Source organism: Lissotriton helveticus, chromosome 7 (assembly GCF_964261635.1).
Source record: "Lissotriton helveticus chromosome 7, aLisHel1.1, whole genome shotgun sequence".
Lineage (NCBI taxonomy): Eukaryota > Metazoa > Chordata > Amphibia > Caudata > Salamandridae > Lissotriton > Lissotriton helveticus.
Window position 1 is genome coordinate 1,001,202,576 of NC_136068.1, and position 13,813 is coordinate 1,001,216,388.

Consider the following 13,813-nt stretch of genomic DNA (forward strand, 5'->3'; position numbering starts at 1 on the left):
TAGAAATAATCTGCTTCTCTGCATTCCCCTAACTCAGGAACATAACACCCACTCCTCACCCTAAGGGTTGATAAGACAAATCTATATAAAAGCCAGCAGACAGTCTTAAAAGCATTAAAAACGACACTTTAAAAGCATCCTAAATATATAAAAGCAATAAAATATGTAAAAGTTTTATAAGTCATACATATTATTTGAGATCCCAAGCACTCAGAACGCCAACGTGCCTAGAAAAAGAAAAGCTGGTTTGGTATGTTTTGTTGAAAAAGACACCAAAATGTTCCCACATGGAAAAGGGCCAATTGTTTATGTGTTTTGAGTGGTACATTCAACATAATTGTTGCAGACATCCTCGGACGTTCCCAGAGGTGCACCTCGTAGCAGGCTTATGGAGCAAAGGTGATTCCATCCAGTTCCCACAGCAGCAGCTAAGGGAGGCGTTGTGTCCCACAAGCTCTCATCGGAGCCGTTGTTCACATCACTAGGAGCTGAAGCATCCCAGGGAGGCTCTAAGAATGCATTCATCATCAATGGAATACACTGATGACAGCCATACACAAGGGCCTTTAAGGGGTCCATCAGTACATCAATGTCCAGTGGCGCAACCAATTCTGATTCGAAGTCATATATCCAGCACAGCAGGCAGTGGAAAACAGGTTGAATGCAGTCAAGTCAGACCGGCTTGCACGACAAGAACCCGTGCTCATTCTGTTCTTGAAGCAAAGGTGTGCCTAAGCAGTGTACCACGTGCTCACAGCAAAGCAGTACTAGTAACGTTCTCTCCATTCTGTGTTGAACTGGGATGTCCATTGTGGAGCAGAATAAAAAAAAAACAGGATCCCTGCCATAAGTAGCAGGACAAGCGGGAGCCCTCCAAATACGCTTCCCAACACGGTGTGTAGAAAGGATGGTATAACTCCGAAAATCGTCTGAAAAGTGCTAATCTAACTGGAGCCGATACATTAAAAAAAATTCACTATTCCCTTTGTATCAGACATGTTAAAGATACGATGGACAATCTCCCCAAAATGCAGTGGGAAGTTAGTATGGAGTGGTGTCTGTATCTCAAACGAGGACCTTGCAACCTGGAGATCAAACGTCTCTTTGGGTGAAGTTAAGGCCATATCTTTTTGTAAAAGCATGGCTTTCAGTTTGCTCAGGGAATTAAATTTAATGTCGCAAACATCTATTGAAGGCCATAGCACTGCGTCCCTAACTGTGCTGGCAGGTGGAAACAGTACTTGAGTACAGTAAGTGACTACTGAATTAACCGTCACCAGATAAGCGATGCCCTTTTATCAATATGCAACAACCTTGATCCTTCAGCATTAAATAACTCCCATTCAAGAGTAGTATGAACACCGGATGAATCACATTAGCTTGGGAACCCTTTAGATACCAAGACCAATTCACCATTGAAGCATTGCATGCCCAATGGAGAGAAATGTCCTTGCAAACCAATGAGCCACTTCAGGTATCGTCACATTCGGAGACACTAAGAAAACCGTCTGTGTCCCCATTCCTGCATCTAAACTTGAACGGTAATTCACTATACTCGTGTACATATCCTTCCCCTAGCAGTTTATATCTACCTACCTGTTGGTATTGAAGACAATAATGGAATTGAAAGGTCGTGACCGGTAGGGTGATGTAACCATGGATTATCTAGTCAGTGGATGGTTTCTCAGCCACAGTAAAAGGTAATTGGTCTAATATTTCAATGTGCAACATGGTATATTTCGCATCTCTATGTGCCATCGTCATCTATACTTCAGTGAGATGGTATGCTGACAACAGATTTGTACTGTTGATATAACATCATGGCACGTTGGCCAGAACGTAACATTTGCATTATCCAGCTCAATATAACTATTGACTGTAATTGTGACTATCCATGTTGTTATATAGACATGTCTCGCTGTATAATGTCAATCGCAGAAGACACTATGTTGCCAAGTGAATATTTTCTAAATGATAAAGTGGTCATACCAGTGTCAACCACAGCCAAAGCCTTTTCTAAATTAACCCTTTCAATCTCGTGCAATCTCTCAGCAGCTTCCTGTTGAGAAATGTTCCAAAACTCATTGTTTTTTTCCATATAAAAAATGCTTTTGACATGGGTTCTAGGGACCTAACAAAAAGTCCCTGAGATTCATGTCATCAGAAAGAAGGGACAAGTGTTGTATCAACTGCAAGAGTGTTGAGGTCTTTAGCCATTTGAGACGTAACATTCCAACACTGTATGACTTCACCACCCGAGTGTTTTGTTTGTAAATATCGTTGATCAGGTCTATCAACCCTGAACACATTGGTTTTAACCAGGAATCTAGACTGGCATCCGTTTGTGTCCACAGGCCAAACCAAACAACCCTTCCAATTGGGCTCTGATGAATTGAAAGAACCATTACGTATCATAGTGTCTAATGTATCCTCACTAAAGTGTGTAAATTGCTGCCAGTTCTTGAAATGTGAGAATGCGGGAATGCATGGTGTGTTCAAATCTTCTGATTTTGCTATACCCAGACATGAAGTTTGATGCACTGTCTTGTTCAGAAAATTATGGGGCATGCTCTAAATATTGCCTCCGTTCCCCGACCCTGCCAATCTTCTCTCCTCCAGATAGACTTTGTGTCTATTGTGTCTTTCAAAATGCTTGAATCCCTGTATAGACTGTTGGGAAATAAAAAAAAGCAGAGTATATCAGCTTTGTGTGCGTTGGCATATTTTTCTTTGTAGGTGTTGTTACAAACCTATATTAATACAAGATTGGGTTTGATGTTTCAAAACCTGAAAAATTGCCAAACTTCTATTCAAAAGTTTTGGGCAGTGTTCCCATTGTGTGTAATTATTAACAGTGCGTAGGATGCTGGCTTTATATAAAAAATGGTGACCATAATGTTGGTAACAGAACAAGTCTCCAAAATTACTAGTGCTATCATACAATTCATCATTAGAAAATGCTGCTGATTGCTCTAAATCGGAAAACAAATTATGTACAGTTTGAATGTCCCAACCAGCAGAGAAAGTACTAGACTTGATGATGTAATTTAAAGAAATCTTAAACAAATATGGCATTTTTAAAAGTTCAGTAGGAATATATAAATCATACGATACCCTGTCCCATATAATTCCTTCAGGAACTGGAACCTCTGTTATGTTCACCAGGGACAAATTTCTTAGTTCACAATGTGATGAGTGATGTGGCTAAAGGATCAAGTTCACAAGTGGTACTGAAGAGCGTTCTTCGAGAAAGTGTCATTTCAGGAGTAGGAAAAAAACTGTTACCATACCAATCCAAAGTACCAGGAAAAGTAATGCAATTGTTATCCATAGATGCATTCTGGGAACAACGAAGTAAGTCGTTTTCAGCTGAAGATAGAAAGCAAAAACTCGAAGCTTGAAGTGAGAGGCAGTGCCGGCAGCTCAGGTTCAATTGGATCTGATGAGAAGTCATCATAATGCACGAAGTAGCCGGTCGTCATCTGGTCTATTCTTGGCAGCTCAGCAGGTTTTCTGAAACTGAAGGACAACTCAATCGGTGGCATCTTGACATAGACGTCATCATGATTGCGGTAGAGTGCAGGAGGAAGTGCCAACACCCACTCATGCACGCATGAATTTATAACTGATTCTGGTACAAGATCAGAGAAAGCACGTAAAATTACTTCTTCTTCTGGGCAATCCATTGCAAACTCAGGTGGCCAATTCTTTTCAACAAAAAGACTGTTGTAACCATAGATCAGGTTCTACCAAAAGAGACCTTTTACCTTCCTGAGTTTGCCCCCCTCCATTTGGAGCATTATTTTGTATAAACAATGTGGGCTACTTACCCTAGTATCAGGTGTTTCAACCGTGAAATGGACACTCAGTGCTACTACCCCCAGAAAGTCCATCCGGTTCTGGCGAGCTATGGTGACTTCTGCTGCGCTGTCCAGCATCGTCTCTGCCCATTACCCGTTCAGAAGCAGAGTCCGCAGTAGCTTAGGCATGTCTAATTTGAATCCCGGCTTCCTTGTTCTTTTTAAAATGAAGTTTTGAAGTCTTTTGTTTGTCTTCTTGTTCAATGATGTAGTCCGAAGTGCGATATGTCTCCCTTTTTGGCTTGACTCGCACTTCCGATCTGTAGTCTGACCGTCCAGCTCTCGCTTTTCAGATATTTCCTGAAAGGAACTAGATGTACGTGTGTCATTATCCTCTAACCTGTCAGGTTTTCTAATATTGTCACTGTTTTGCAGATTATATTTTCGTTCGGTGTGTTCCTGTTGTGGAGACCCACCTGGTGACTGTGTTTTGTTTTGTTTATTCTTTTGTTTATTATATCACTTCTTCTTTGAGGAATCAGGTGCTTGCTTTGAGTTATCCTTTTCAGAATTGCTCTTAATTATTTGTTTCTCAGGTTTGGCTCCCACATTATTTCTGCCTACAGAGGCATATTTTTCTTCAATAATCTTAGGCAATTAATGCTCCTGTTGTGCAGGAGTGAATTCCCTCAGGCATTGGTGTATAGCCCCTGCTGCTGCCTCCCCTTTTATGTAGCTCAACATTATTGTCGATACTTGAGCAAAGTTGCCCACCAGTTTCATTCCTAGGTCTAAGGCATGTTCTGCCCGGTTCTCATTCTGAATTTGTTTCAGTGATTCTGGTATGACTGCTATCGAAGGGGTACCATGTGTTCTGGTATATACAACAGCGAAGACTATACCCCAAGGGTCATAGTCATCTATCAAGGGAGCCAGCCCCATTGGTAATCAAATTGTCAATATTCTGTGTTTTTCCTGTGGGCCAGTATGGGGACAAACTGTTTCAAGCTGTGCAGTTTTTTGTGCTATCCAGAACGGGAATTACTCCCGACTGGTGTAAATCTTTCTCTTAACAGCATTCAGTGTTTGCGGGACGATTCCTGTGGTAGCTATGTGTGGTTGTGTAGTAAGCATGGGCGCAAAATCCGTTCCGCTCGCGGATTTTGCGGATTTTCGGTAAATTCGCAATCCGCGAACTTACCGAAAATTCGTAAATCCGTGCGAAGCGGATTTTTTTGCTTTGTCGCACTTGCCAACTAGAATACTATACAATTTCGCGGGAGTAAACACTCGCGAAAACATAGATGCGGCGGGCAGCGACAATCTCGCAATTGCGAGATTGCAAAATTTGCAATTTCGCACAAGAAATCCACCAGCAGGCAGCATAAACCTTGAAAATTATGATTTTTATTAGAATAACTCCTCAGGTTGACATTTGCCTGCACTTTTTTTTTGCAAGGAGTCCATTTTTGGGGGGGGGGGGAGGAAGGAAGTGCCCCACAGTCTCCAACTTCCTGTTCCTGTCCAGCAGGCTCCTCTCAGTGCTTTCTTCATGTGCTGGTCACTTTGATTTGGATCTTGACCTGGAAGCACTCAGCAGGTGCAAAAGTTCAAACTCATCATTAGTAACCATTCCCTGTAGTGCTTCCTGAGGGGCCCCTCCAGAGTTCAGTTGCCTACTTGCAACTATTCTATGACCCTGCTCTGACCCTCACAGTAGGCTCAGAGAATAGCTACAAGTATACAACAAAGGTCCTGTTAAAAAAATTACACTGCAGCAGAAAGCAATTACAGATAAGGAAGCAGGTGCCAGGGATCTTGACCTGGAAGGATTACTTTTTGTGGATGCTGCTGGATATTTGGATTTTTGCAAACCTGAAAGCACTCAGCAGGTGCAAAAGTTCAATCTTATCATTAGTAACCATTCCCTGTAGTGCTTCCTGAGGGGCCCCTCCAGAGTTCAGTTGCCTACTTGCAACTATTCTATGACCCTGCTCTGACCCTCACAGCAGGCTCAGAGAAAGCAATTACAGATAAGGAAGCAGGTTCCAGCCAGGAAGTTCAAATTCAGTAACACATTAATCAGCCCCTAATTCATTTATGTCAGTTGAGGCAGGGCAGGTGTGCTTTTCCACCCATAATCTACAGTGATGAACTAGAGGGTGGCATGGGTGAGCCAGAGGGTGGCATGGGTGAGCCAGAGGGTGGCAGTGGTGAAACAGAGGGTGGCAGTGGTGAAACAGAGGGTGCTGTGATGAACCAGATGTAGAAACAACATGTTTGCGACCGTTGCTACCCGAAAAGTAAGTTCGCGTTTGCGAACTGGTACAAAATCCTCGCGAACTGGCAGAAATCATTGCGAACACAAAAAAAAAATCTGCAAATTCGCGAGAGTTCGCGGATTTTGCGGATTGCGAATCTGTAAATACGCAATTTCGCGGATTGCCAATTCGCAAAATCCGCCCATGCTTATTGTGTAGCCTGAGGGCCACCGCAGGTTGTACTCTCAATGTTTTCATTACATATTGTGTTACATTTCGGTAAACTTTTTAGTAAATCTCTGTACAGTTTGCTCATTCCTGCTGGTGTTAAGGCAGCAATGTCTGGATGTGTTCTGAATGATATTAAGACCGGCCAGGTCGCTCCTTCTCTGCTGAGTGGACTGAATCTTACATGTTCTTTGGTGTGGGGTAGGTCGCCTTTAAACCAATTAATGTGCTCCCGGTAATTTAATGGTACTTCTGAGTCTACATATGGAAAATACTCTTCAGATGGTTCATCTTCAATGTATTCATGAAATAACAGTGTGTTAGGATCTGCAGGTGGGAATTTAACCCATGAATAGAATATCTCTGTTCTGAATCCTTCGTGTGCTTCAACCACAAAGGTCACTTCTCCTCCCATCGCCGGGAGGCCATGTTGTAACAATTTCATGATAACTGCTTGTCTGCAATTCTCTGAAATATTTATTATATCTACCTGTTCTCCAATGTTTTTGACTTTTTCAGTCATTGGTAGAGAGGTTCTATTTTTATCACATTTTATAGAGATAGGGTTTGCATTATGTGGGAAATTCTAATCCTTCAAGCTTGATTTGACCTGCAGCCAATACATCGGACATACCTACCCAGCTGAGGCGGATTTGTTTCCCTTCCGACTACGGACGTCTCCGGCAAGAATGTAAGTAGGGGTCTCTGAGAAAGAATGACTCAGATTTGAGCATTAAATAAGTGCCTAACCAACATTGGCAGTGCCATGTAATGTAGTTCCTACTAGTCCATAGCATAAACTTAGGGCTTGGAGTCAAAACTGCTTTCACACACCCCAGCAGGATGTGTTGGCCTTTAGACCAGCTAGTCACAGTGCCACTGTAAGCCCTCCTAACCGAAGAGGGAGCAAATGGTTTCTGGCAACCACTGAACAAATGTATGACGTTACAATGCATAAAACGTATGCCTTTACAACACAAGTTTGACATCGCAACATACTTTACAGCGCATTCCATTACATCACATGACACTACATCGCATTTTTAGAAACTACCTTTACAACACATTCCAGTACATCGCATAATACCTTTACAACACATACCATTACAACGCATACCATTACATTGCATTTCAGGTAAGTATTGGATAGTATAGGGGTAAAAATTACTATTCTAACTCCAGGGGGTGCAATGCTAGGGTAAGTGTTGGATAGTGTAAGGGTAAAAATTACTATTCTAACTCCAGGGGGCGCAACAGTAGGGTAAGTGTTGGATAGTGTAGGGGTTAAAAATTACTTTTCTCACTCCAGGGGATGCAACAGTAGGGTAAGTGTTGGATAGTGTAGGGGTACTATGCGTTGTAATGGTATGCATTGTAATGTAATGTGTTATAATGCCTGCGTTGTAGTGACATGCGGTGTAGTATCATTCATTGTAATGGTATGCGTTGTAATGCCCACATTGTAGTGGCATGCGTTGTAAAGAATGTTGCGATGCAATGACATTGTGACAAGTGTAGTGCGATGTAATGACTGAGTTGTAAAGGTTGCTTCCCCCACTGAACATGACAACCCTGATCATTCAGGGATTGTGCAAACAGTAAAGAACCTTTTGCTCAGTCACTCGTACTCACTTATTCTCAGAGAAATATACAGAGAATACACAATGGGACGTTTTCAATATTAGTGGGCTGCAATGATTAGGAGACAGAAGCAGATAAACCTGATTACAAGCACCAGAAGCATAAATAGTAGGTAGAGTTCTATCATGGTGCTAAAATAATGTATATAGGCAGGCATATAAACAAGGCGGTGCAAACCCTACTCTAGAGTGCTCCTAGAGTGTATGTAGGTGTGAATCCAAGATTCCGCCCAATTACCCAATTACCTGATGGGAAAGAGTGAAGGGCCCTTTCTTGGTCACAAGCTGGAGACCCCTCACGAGATGTCAGGCCGCTGCATGGTGATCACTCAGCATTCACAGACCCTCGGTGTCAGCGAAAGTACCTCCTCTGCTAATCTATTGAGAAGATCATCTTTTAGAATAGAAATCAGCCTTGCGATGTACCCATAGATTAATGATGTTGTGAATATTTAGATAGCCTGTCATATAGCTCCTGTATATCCTTATATCGTGTTAAGTTAGCATAGGTACATTTGAGGTTTAAACGCCATTTTTCTTTCTTGCAACTTCTGCACACGACACTTAATTGTTGACTTAGCTTTCAACCTAGTAGTTTGCCGTGGTGTATGTGAGAATAATATGTTATTGCTCTGATATCAGCTTTGCTTAATAAACTATGTCTGCACGAAGAGTGCTGAAGTTTCAGGAACAACACGATATGGAATTGTTATGAGGTCTGATCTCCACGCCTTCATAGTCATAACACAAGTGCAGCCTTTGCCAACTCTGGCTTCAGGCGGGATTGATATTGCTTTGCACGAAACAGATATAACACACTTGATGCGGTGCACATGCAGAGAGAGCTGGTGTATGCTGATGTGATTCCTTCATGCTAGGACACTAAGGTATGGGCCCGCCCTAAAACAACCCAAAGAGACCTTCTTAGCTAATAATATAATATATGTGTTAGGGAGGGTGAGAGATAAGTGTTGTTAACTCTTATCCAGTACATCATGTTAACATGCTGTCACCATTCGCTTTTTATGTCTTAGTAACTATGCTGGTAATTTTGCTACTGATAATATGTATACTTGTATTATCTAAGATACTGCGCCTGAGAAGACGGCATTAGTAAATAAACATTTCAAATGCACATGTGTCTTCTTTACTTCATGTTCTGGTTTGTAATGATAATATAACGAAAGAGTGTTCATGAGTCCCACGTACCCTGAGGTACTGTAAGTTCATGTTCTGGTTTGTCTAAACATTGGGAGTTTGATATGTCCAATGAGACACTGTAGCTAGCTCGGTAAGGGGTGAGTTGGTTGCTAAGGTAAGTTTTGGGACACCCTCATTTGCCGAGGTTCCACTCCTCTGTGCACAGTTCTGTGTGAGAACAGAAACCCTGCAACATGGCGCCCAACGGTTTCGGTGGTCTTATATCATGACACTCGAGTAGTATATCGTTCATACCTTAACCCCTTCACCTCCGTTTCCGGAAGTGGGGTGTCGGTGAAACCTGCCTATTTTTTGAAATAGGTCTTATTCAAGCTTGATTCATTCTTAAACGGTTTCTTTGAATTACTACCCAGTTGTGCTACAAAGTATTCTTGGTGTTTTCTTGTTTCCAGTATTGACATGGCGGTGGCCATTGCGCAACATAGTCGCGTAGCGGTGCGCAACCATCTTCAGACGTACCAGGTCCCGGTAGATGGGATGGCTGTGATTTTCGTGGTATGTGCAGATCCGGCGTTCCCTTACGAGTTGTTTTACTCTTGGGTTACGTTTCCGGCTGTGGACGCTAATTCTGGTTTGTTCCACTCCTACACCGCCTCGGATGTCCCGGCTGAGTATACACCGTACAGGGCATTGGAAATACCTATTGATCATTGGCAGCATCGAGTTTGGTTTGATGGCGCCCTCCCCCACTCTTTGTCCGCAGCGAGGTTAGGTCCACTCTCAATTCCAGGTACGAATTGGCCTGCGTTGGGTGGATTTACCCCGCACCCGAATCACGGCGCTTGTACCCTGCAGGAAATTCGTAGGCTGCATGTTGTTTCCATTTCCGTGATTCGTGCATTAGTGCAATACATCGGTCGCCACCTGCCTGGTGGTCCCCAGGGGGGTGCGGCCGTTCCCATGGATCGAGGCGGAATGCGTCTCAATCCAGTGATGGTTAATTCGGTTTTTGGTGCTCGTCCAGTTGACAACGATGACTTCCCGTTCTGGCTAGCAGAGAAGTTTGATCAACTGGAGGCGGTTTTTCCGAATTCTACTCCTGCTGATAAGCATAGAATGTTAACGATTACTCTACCGAAGGATTTAACTCCTGAACTTGTTGACTGTGAAAGCTGGGGAAAAACATTTGCGGCAGTTTATACAAGGTGCTTCGGCACCCCGTCTATGACTGCCCTGCCTGATATCATTAGGCGTGTTCAGAATGATCACGGTCCAGAGGCAGCGGTTGAATTGGGTATGCGCCTGTGTGGTTCTTTTGAGATTGTATGTGATCTCATTCTCTCCAATGTTAAAGGAGATGCAGTTAACTTTCAGGTGTCGAATGCTTTGGCTGCTCTGCCCGATGCCGACAAACCCCGCCATTTTGCAAAGATTGTAGTGGCCGCTTATAAGACAATTGGCCGCACAAGTAGAGGTCTGAAATATTTTCCAGTAAAGGAGAAAAAACAACCACAGGGACAATCTGCAGTGACAGATGTCCAGCCCAAGTCCAAAAAACAAAATTGGCCTAAAAAACAGACACAGGGGAAGCAGATTAAACAGACTCAGGATTCTTTTCCTGCAGTGCAAGCACCTGCGCCAACAGAAAAAGTTTATGATTTGCGCGATCGCGCGATGATTAAATCACCTGATCGATTTCAGGGTTCTGATCAACGCTCTCCTCGTTCCTTTCAGGAAACATCGGCCCCGAAGACCAGTGGAGGAGGGGGTGGACGTGGACGTGGTGGCCAACAAGGACGTGGTCAGTCCCGCCAGACAGACGGCGCAGTGAAGCAGGAGGATTCTACGCCTAAGCGACCGCAGTTTGCGAAAAAGAAAGTCGCAGCCTTAACAGCGCATAGATATGCCACAGATAGTGAGAACGCGGCTTCGGAATCTGACGTGGGCTCTGACCTTGCTGGACAGCGCGGCGGAGATTACCATTGTCAGAGAGGCGCTCCGTCCACTACTGAGGGTGACAGCGACTGAAGTGTTCGTTGTAATTGAAACAGCCGATACGAGACTAGCTCCCCCTGAAAGACTTTTTGAAATTGTCCTGTTAATTGAAGGTGACATACAGCGTACTGTCAGAGGGGTATTTTGGGAGAACCTTTCGTCTACGTACGACATTTTGCTTTCTGAGGCTGACTGGCCCCCACCTTTTGTGCTCGCAGCGCCGCGAGGGGAGGAGGTGATCCTTCCCAGTTTCGCGCACACTGTCTCAACTGAGCATGCGCAGCATTTTGCAGAAGAGTGGGCTCGGGCTCTTGCGCCGGCTCTCTACCGCAACCAATGTGGTTGGGACAAATTGTCCCCTTGCCACGAAATTCCTTTGCGGTCTGAGCCGCAGCCTCAGCCTCAATATCCCATACGGCGTGAAGCTAAAGCTGCCGTCGCAGAAATCCTTGAACAATTGGAATATCAGGGAGTTATTGAAACGTGTGTGTCACCGATGAATAATCCCCTTTTTACTGTGACCAAACCTGACGGATCATATCGTTTGGTATTGGATTACCGGCATTTGAACTCGCATTGCCGTAACTGTGCAGTACAGAATACTCACGGCTCTGCGCTAGTGGATAGTCTAGTGCGTAAGCGTTTCAAGACAACGCTTGACATATCCAATGGTTTTTATGCACACAGACTGGATGGCTTCAGCTCCCAATGGACCAAGTTTTACGTCCGCTGGTGTGCAAAAAAGCTTCAGGCGACTTCCAATGGGCTACAAAAATAGTCCTGGCGTCTTCACCTCAAGGATAGTCACTCTATTGGAGAGTATCGATCCAGATGCATGTTCTTATGTGGATGACATATATCTCACAGACGACGAAATTTGGATGCATCTGTGTCGGGTGAATTCGATAATTTGTAACTTTGCAGATATGGGTTACAAGTTTAATTTTGCAAAATCGCACATTGCAGAACACACAGTGTTGTTCCTCGGCTATGAGCTGAACAATGAAGGTCGAGGATTGGCTCCTCACTTCCTGGAGAAATGCGCCCAGTTGCGCGCTCCTACAACGCTGAAGAAATTACAGTCTTTACTGGGCTTCTTGAATTTCGGCAGAACTTATGTCCCGGAATATGCCCAGCGTATCAAGCCTTTGTATGCTTTGATACAACCCACTTTTTCAAAATCATGCTGGCTGCCTGAGCATTCGGCCATTTTGCAATCTTTGCAGGCCGATCTGCTCGCTTCTAAATACTTACTGACTCGTGATAACCAAACCAACCTGGTGATAAGAATAATTCCTGGGGCGGTGGGTTTCACGTACCTGACTTTTAATGAAGGTGACACAGTACCTATTGCTTACAAGTCACACTTGTACACTTCGGCTGAATTGCGGTTTCCCACTGTGGAGAAAGTTTTAACTGCTGTACAGATGGCGATTCTTAAAGAACGAGCACTGTCGCAGGGGAAACGCATGTTAGTGGTAACACCCTGTCCTCATTTGGAGGCAGTCACAAAAGCCAGTGTACCAAATTCAAAAGCTTTGCACCCTCGGTGGATTCAGTGGGCTGCGTCATTGACATCCACAGATGTCACGTTTATTTTTGACGCCTCCTTACGGTCGCAGGAGTACTTGCAGTACGAATTCATTCATCCTGCTCCTCTAGCTATGCGACCTTTGGAGGACTTCCATTGCATCATTTACACTGATGGGTCGGCGCAGGTTGCGCATGGCTCTAAACATGCCTACGTTTCCGCATGCGCCATTGTGGTCGGTGCTATGTTGGATGATGAGTTCATTTCCAGGGAAGTGCACACGTTGCCCCTGGGTGACTGCACCGCACAATTAGCAGAGCTTCGTGCACTCTTACTAGCGTTGGAGTACGCGGATCCAAGTGTCACTACTCTAATTGTAAGTGATTCTTACTACTGTGTCCAGTCTTACAATGAAAACTTGTTCTTTTGGATTCAAAATGAATTTCATGATTCCAAGGGTGGCACAATAAAACACAAAATGATCTGGGTTCGAGTGGCAGAGCTTAAGGCTATGTTGCCTCTCGTTTATGTGATCCATACTCTCGGTCATCAGCGCGTACGAGTTCACGCTGTTGGCAACTCGCTTGCTGATGAAGCAGCGAAATCAGCAGTATCTACATACTTAGTTGCAGCGGTTACTAGGTCAAAAACCAAGATTGATTGCGACATCTTGGCAGCGATTGCTGCCTCAGAGAAGGGAAGTAAACATCCTGCGGGATTCCCTTCGAAGTACAAATACCACTTAAGTCCCGAAAAGGTTCCTTTTGTGACAATTCCTGATGTTGGGGAACGGCTGATTCCCAACTCGGATCGCAGAGCAGACTTGATTACAGCGGCACATGAAGGTGTGGCGTCTGCGCATGCGGGCGTCTCGGCAACTGTAACTCAATTACAACAACGTTTCTGGTGGCGGGGACTGTACAAACAGACGCGTGATTATGTCCTTCTTTGTGACATATGCCAGCAGATTAAACCTTCGACTGCTACGCGTCCGCCACAGACTCAGTTGTACATTTCTAATAAACCGCTAGGTTGTGTTTATTTAGATCACTGCGGTCCTTTTTCATCTGATACTGCGTATAAGTACATCTTAGTAGCAGTTGACTCATGCACACGCTTTGTGTGGGTTTGGCCACATCGCAGCGCTGATTCACGGACTGTCATTAGAGATTTGCGTGTCTTTATAGGGATTTTTGC